This window comes from Botryllus schlosseri, chromosome 6 (genome assembly GCF_051294905.1).
Source record: "Botryllus schlosseri isolate E-star chromosome 6, Bs_hap1, whole genome shotgun sequence".
Lineage (NCBI taxonomy): Eukaryota > Metazoa > Chordata > Ascidiacea > Stolidobranchia > Styelidae > Botryllus > Botryllus schlosseri.
The window spans coordinates 9,601,747-9,609,307 of record NC_137241.1 but is presented as its reverse complement, the minus strand read 5'-3'; the positions used below and the strand labels follow the sequence as shown (position 1 = coordinate 9,609,307).

General features: G+C 41.1%; 1 long non-coding RNA gene across 1 annotated transcript; it reads left to right on the top strand.

Moving 5' to 3' along the window:
* The first annotated feature begins 1,317 nt into the window (after positions 1–1,317).
* Positions 1,318–5,337, top strand: LOC145441081 (uncharacterized). The gene is made up of 4 exons (XR_013915722.1): positions 1,318–1,660; positions 1,868–2,080; positions 3,310–3,397; positions 4,319–5,337. It is a non-coding gene; the product is annotated as an uncharacterized LOC145441081 (long non-coding RNA).
* Positions 5,338–7,561: the final 2,224 nt, after the last annotated feature.

Genomic DNA, 7,561 nt, shown 5'->3' with positions numbered 1-7,561 from the left:
CTGTTCTTATGAAATAGTTGGGCCTGAAATAAACTTTTAATATTTCTGCAATAAACTGACTCAATATTACCGGCAAGGTGATAATTCGCTGGGCTTTGATGAAGATATTTATTACAGAGTCAACCTGCATCGGTATATTCTCCAGGAGACGAGCGCTGCATCGTTGTACAGCAAAAAGCAATAAGTGTGGAGTGGTTGAAAAGACTATACGTGACAAGAAAAGATTCAGGTTAGGATGAAAAAAACATTCGAATCGTGTCATGAGGCCATTTTGAATGGGATATCAACACAAAGTCTATTCGAGATTTAGCCGATGTTGATCGATGCGCATTGGGTAGGTATAAAGCAGTGTTGGGATCAAGTCACTGATAATGACAATCCCCATACCACGTTCATGCAATGGGCTAGTCCAGGGGCGGGCAACTTCTCCAGTCGGCGGGCTGGATATAGGAAAATTAAGTAGTTGGCGGGCCGGATTGCTTAATCGATAGATTACTCGCCCATTTATTCAGTTCTACCAGGAATAAGTCGTATTTAAAGAATGTAGCCTATTTTAACGACAGCAATGTCATTTCAAGCGATTTCTCGCCGATAATGATGCTGACAATGAGGAGTTGAGAACCGTATTGTCATACAGCAGTAGTTCTCAAACTTTTTAAGCACGCCTCCTTTTTGATAGTGAAAAATTCTGCGCCCCCCTTCGTTATCATGATATATTAAAGAGATAAATCAGAATGCTAGCCATCCCAACGGGTAGTTTGATGGCATTAAAGGTTATGGCTATTGATGAGAGAGTTCTCAAATATGAAATTCGTACACTAGACATAGTAATCACCATAAGCTGGAGGTAAATCGCACGGAGCGCGAGAAATTTTCAGTTAACTGTGACTTCGCGCCACTTTTAGATACTTTCCCGTCCCACAGGTTGAGAACCGATGTCATATATGCACCGCCATATCTGTTTCTCTCTCATCAATCAACACAAGGTGCAATCCTAAATTATGATTTTAAGACGTTTGATAAGCCCTGTACCTCCAATTTAGTAGGTGGCGAGATAGCGTAGTTGTATAATCCACAGCTACAAAACCGATGTGTTGTGGGTTCGAGTCTGACTCCAGAATTCCTACCTAAGTGTTGAAGCTTTATCTAGGCTCCTCCTCGCCATCTCATCGGCATGATTACTAAGCTGTATCTCACAAAAACCTGGACGTGTGCCGCCATTATCATGTAAGACGGGAATCTGTCCACGGGCCGGACAAAATGCTGTCGCGGGCCGGATCCGGCCCGCGGGCCGTATGTTGCCCGCCCCTGGGCTAGTCCTACGACGTATGCACGCACCAATTATTGACGATTAATATCAATGTGTAATATCATACAGCAGAGGCTGCATTACATTCCAATTTTTCAATGTTGGTGACAGACATGTCAGAAGTTGGTCCAAACTTGATCCAAACCTTTCTTCAACTATGCCACATTGCAGGGATCATGGAAAGATAAGCTCTGCAACAAGTTGAGGGAATGGCGAAGACACCATGAAAAAGAAGTTCTCGTCTTGAACTTGAAATAGCAGAAGCATGGACGCTGCGACAAATGGAAATCTCTGCAGCTTGTCGAAAAATCTAGTCAACGCTGCAAGAATTCTCGAGTCTCAACATGCAATGTGAGCATTTTAGTATCATGCTTTCTTCATCTAGATATCCTCAATATGAATATTTTGATATGATACTGATAACGCCAGCAGACAATGTTACGTCTAATTTTTCTCGTGTCTGTGCGCATGCGAGCAGCTTAGAAGGAACATTGGCAAGAAGTAAACCTTGCACCGATAACCGGTCATGTTTTGATTAGGATCTATTTTGTCCTACAGAGTCAGCTTGTATACTCTACACATACGACGAGCGCAGCATCGACATACATCAAAACGCAATAAAAGGCAAGTGGAGAATACCTCACAAGGAAACGATTCTGGATAAGATGAAAAGAACATTCGAATCGCGTCGTGAGGCCATTCTGAATGGGATGTCAACACAGTCTGCTGGAGATTTACCCGATCTTGATCGATGCGCATTGGGTACCGTAGGTATAAAGCAGTGTTATGATCAAGTCACTGACGGCACAATCCCTCGGCATTTGTGACATGGGCAATCATTTTTCATGACACAACAAATGACATATATATTATAACTAGGGCCATTTTTATATGACCTTAGAAAATCAATAATATGACCTTATTTTTTTGAAAATATGAATTTATGTGAGAATGGTGTATTTTTACATGCAAATATCGGCACTGACGGAGCTGAAGAGTAAAACCTATGCAACAACAGTTATACACGTCCATTTGTTTATTCTAAATCACTGCTGCAGTACAGTAGTAGTGTGAAATGTTGAAGTCTTTGTAGTTACGATTCGGACGTAAAATGACTTTGGTAAGGAAACTGAGAGCTCCACAGACGCTGATGTGGGTTGCCACTTCTGCAGGGATGCATAAAGCGCTGGTGAAATATCTTGTATTTGCAGCTCCATTATTTGTTAAACCTCGTTTTTGTCCAATCGCTTCTTAATGTAAATTTTGAGCTTTATGACCTAATCAGGAAAATGTGACTTCATAGCTTTAATATAGCTCAAAGGGATACGGTTTTGTGTTGAAATTGATTGCACGACTTGCTGTTGCATAGAACGAAATATGGCTTTGAATGGCCCTAATTATTACCATGGGTTAGCAAAAAGTGAAGTCAGTTTTCAAAATGTATAAAACTCGTCGGTGACCTAAAGATATTTTTTAAATTCTTTTTGGGCAGATTTTAGTTTTCTTGAATTTTTTAATCGCACATACTTCCAGACGTAGATATTTCTTCCTTAGATATAAGGGCGACCATCCCTCGGGCTGCAAGGCGATTCTAGAAATTTATTATAATATTTATTAGTACTCGCAGAAATATTGTCAGCGGTGAAACCTTTGCACAACGCGATGTACGCAGCCTCGCTGCAACCTTGATATTCATATGTCCAAGCTTGGAATATTCCTTGTCAAATGAGCCCAGAATTATACAAAGGCGACCTGCAACTCCTTGCAGGACATGACTGCACACTTGCTTGTCGTAACATAATTGTCATCGAATTTGCTGCGTAGTAATATATGTCATGTTTTCACCATTGCCCAACCGTGTTACCTCCTGTCGGATGACTGAAAATCTTTATCAACATTAGAGGGGCCCGCGCAAGGTTTCAAAGTCGCTGATTTACTTTACGACGTCGCAGTCGCGTCAAAACATACATTAACATTGATTTCTGACACTTCTCGTTCAGGCCGTCAAGAACTGGGGTGGATGGTCGGGATCCTAACGATCTTCAAATCTACAATGACAACTATGGCAGCTTCCTGTTTGTTGACAAAGTAAGTTTTTTGGTGTATGTGAAAGCATTATGTCACTGTGTTGTGGACACAAGCAAATCGCATGGCTCACTGCCATCAGGCTACATCATTCGCATCATACAAAAAAGGCAATTTATGGCACTATCAACACTGTATTGCTGTATTAACACTGTATTCGATAAAAATTGGTATCTCGACAGGTCACTGTAAGTCGAAAGAATGATGTAATCCAATATCAGTGAGTAACGAGATTTTCCCGTGTCCATGCTACTGTAGGACACTATGGTGAAATTGTCACTAGTATATGGCGTCCAATCAAAGAAGATGATGTGAAACCAATATTGGCCCCTCCTATTTCACTTAGAAAGTTGCAGTGTTACGACTGATGCTAAATTCATTCCACTCTGGGTACCATTATGCTCGCTCGATATCCTTGAAAGCACCATCACGTACAATCGTTTTCTTACCTCTTTGCATGACCCCGACTCGCGCGGTAATGACTTATTAGGTAGGCTTACCATATTTTGGAAATCTAAAAAGAGGACACTTTTTCAGAAATTGGAGACTTGCAAAACCGGAGAAGAATTCTCAAAAATCGGTGAATTTTGCCCACTTTGTGACTGGTTGACTGGAAAAATTTTAAAAAAGGTCATCTTTTCGCTCCGAGCTCCTATCACCGTTTTTCACTCCAAAATACCCGCCATAGAGTCACTTCTGTGCTGCGGCATATCACTCGCATTTCGCTCAAAATGTGACCTAAATTTTCAAAAAAGAGGACAAAAGGGCGTCCTCCGAGGACACTTTTAAAAAAGTCAAGAAATAGGACAAATCCTATTGAAAGAGGACTCATGGTAACCCTATTATTAGGCCTCATACTCAAACTCAATTCTTAATCTCAGACCACATCGATAGTACTAAGCTAATATCATTTTTATTTATCAGGAGCCAAAGAATTATATCCGACGATCAAGTACAATACGATCCTGAATGAATGAAAAGTTCTCTTCTATGGCAAAGTTATCAAAGGGGTCAGAAGCTTCCATCATGCTATGGCCATAATACTGGCAATATACTGGCTGTTCAACATCAAGTTCGCTCCATCAGCCTCTAATTCATGGTCCGTCGTCACGAACTCTCCTTCGAAACTTCCGAACGTTAAGTACACTGCGGCTGTCTCGAAACTTTGTAACGTTAGGTAGACTTTGGCTGTTCGTAGTAAATTAATTTGAATAATTCACCAAGGACAGGTCAATATTTTTAGCCGTTATAATTCTTGTGTCATTGCATTAGGTACTCGGCGCCTTTCACTGTGACAATTTGTAATAACTTAATTAATCGAGGACCGGTCAATGTTTCAAGCCGGTATATTAATTCTTGTTTCATTACATACGTTTCGAAACTTTCTAACGTTAGGTGTGGCTGACTGTGGCTGTTCATTGTAAATTAATTTATTGAGGACGGGTCAATGATTTTAGCCGTTATTATAATTCTGGTTTCATTACATATGTCCAAAACTTCAAAACATTAGGTACTAGGCGGCTTACACTGTGGCTTTTTGTAGTAAATTAATTCATTGATGACGGGCCAATATTTTTAGCCGTTGTAATAATTCTTCATTCATTGCATAAGTTCCAAAACTTCTTGACGTTAGGTACTCTGCGGCTTACACTGTGGCTTTTTGTAGTAAATTAATTCATTGATGACGGGCCAATATTTTTAGCCATTGTTGTATATAACTCTTCTTTCATTGCATAAGTTCCAAAACTTCTTAACGTTCGGTACTCTTCGACTTACACTGTGGCTGTTAGTTGTAAATTAATTGCGCCATGACATGTCAATATTTTTAGCCGTTATAGTAATTCTTATTTCATTACTTATTATCCGAAACTCTCGCCATTTCAGAATTTTTCTTGTTTTGATGCATTTGTTCTCAATATACCATCATTTGATCCAACACTGAATTGCTTGTTTTCATTCATATCCTGGCTACAGATTTTGTGCCAGTCGGTCCAAGGTGAAAGGTCAATTGAAGTCTCAGGTCAGACGTGTTTTCGAGATTACATGACGGGCAGAAACATGTTAGGCAACAGGTGGAACTAAACCTGTCGTATGGTTTTACATGACGGACATGTTTTAGGAGGTACCAGGTGTAAACATGTCTATGGACACCTTTATTTTTTACAGTGTATACCCAGCTATCGCAGATATCAGTAACAACTGCAGACATTGGTCATATACAGGTCATCCGTCGTTTAGGAAGCAGGTATCACGTCTGACGCATGTCTGTACCCATTAAGCGCGCATATATCCGATCCGGACCATGCCCGGGGGTATTTAGAGCACAGGTATCAGCACCGGAGCATGTCCGGATAAAAATAGTGCGCAGATATCAGGTCTGAGGCATGTCTGGCGCATCGCAAACATATTCAAGACACGATGTACGAGTGAAACACAGTCCGAACTCACCCCAGGCATGATGTCCGAACAACTCCCTCCAGACGCGATGTCCCAGTGGCAACACAGTCCTAACACCCCAGACATGATGTACGAACACGCCCTAGACACGATGTCCAAATGGCAACACATTCCGAACACACCCTAAACACGATGTCCGAGTTGCAAAACTGTCCGACCGCACCCAAGACATGATGTCCGAATACACCCCAGACACGATGTCCGAGTGACAATACTATCCGAACACACCCCAGGCATGATATCCGAACACCCCCAGGCACGATATCCGAGTTGCAAAACTGTCCAAACGCACCCAAGACATGATGTCCCGAACACACCCCAGACACGATGTCCGAGGAACAAAACAGTCTGAACTCATCCCAGATACGATTTCCGAATGGCAACACAGTCCGAACACACCCCAGACATGTTGCCCGCACACACCCCAGACTCAATGTCCGAACATGCCCTACTAGTACTGCATTTCCAAGTACAAATGAAGTGTGCTCTTAAAACTACAATTTCATCATTTTACAGTTTCAAAACCAAAATCAAACAGCTATGAACTAATTCTTCTTGAAGCAAACTTTCATTTAAGATCGCTTTTTCCAAAATATTTTAATATGTTTTGGAGCAATCCGCTGTGTAAATCGTGTAACGCCTGACTGATTTTAGATTTCTCCCTCGATTTACCCTTTGACCCTAACCTCCAGGGTATTAAATTTCACTTGGAAATATAGACGATCAGACAAACTTCAGATAAATCCAAGTGCCGTATCTCAACTGTCGTCCAACATCTAGCTACACCTTTTTGAATATTTCATTAATAAAACCTGAGATGAACAGACCCGAAATGAGCAGAAAATTGTAAATTTTCAAAGTGACGTAACTTTTGACCCCAAAGTCCAATTTTGATGAAATAAAGTTCATCCTGTTTGGAATTAGCTCATCTGTGCGTGTACCATATTTCAGGATATTTGAAGAGGTAGTGATGTGAACATCGTTTGTCTGTGCATGGAATTGCCCTGCTGCGTACTGCAAATTAGCGAGAATCATTTGTATGCGAAATGGGTCATCGATATCTCATGTGCACTATCGACGGTGGTTTGATTTAGCGCGTCCGCATGCAGGCCTACTACCCTCCGCAGAAACACTTTCGCCAAACAGTAACAATCTCTGAGTGTAATATTGTTTGTGTTTATGTATCCTTTTGATTAAAACTTATGCCAGCGTCTGAACAAATTGTGCTCGTTGCCATTGCCAAATCTGGGTATTTAGGTATGACTAGCGCACCCTGTAATACTAATTATTGCAGGTATGCGGCATGTCTGCAATTTCGTTATCAGCGCAACCTTGCCGGCCGATTGTACAGTCCGATAAAATTGATCACTACTATGTATTTTGCACAGTGAACTGATGCTGATTTCGGCAAACTAACGATCCTTATTAAATATACAAATTCGACCTCATCGTTAGAAACGTATATTTCATCGCGCACTCTGAGAAACACCATCTGCTATCGCGATTTGACGACCAAATATCCGTTCACCTTCTACAAATTAAAGTGCATTATTTGCATCGATGAGGGCCGCAAGCCGCGTTTAAAATATTTGGTGAACCATTTTTGTGATAAATATTCTCGGAGCGCAAGTTGAACAGTGTTTTATTGTGTGTGCCTGCTTGTTGGAATTTATTGCAGTGCCCATAATAATAATCCAATTATGCTTTGCG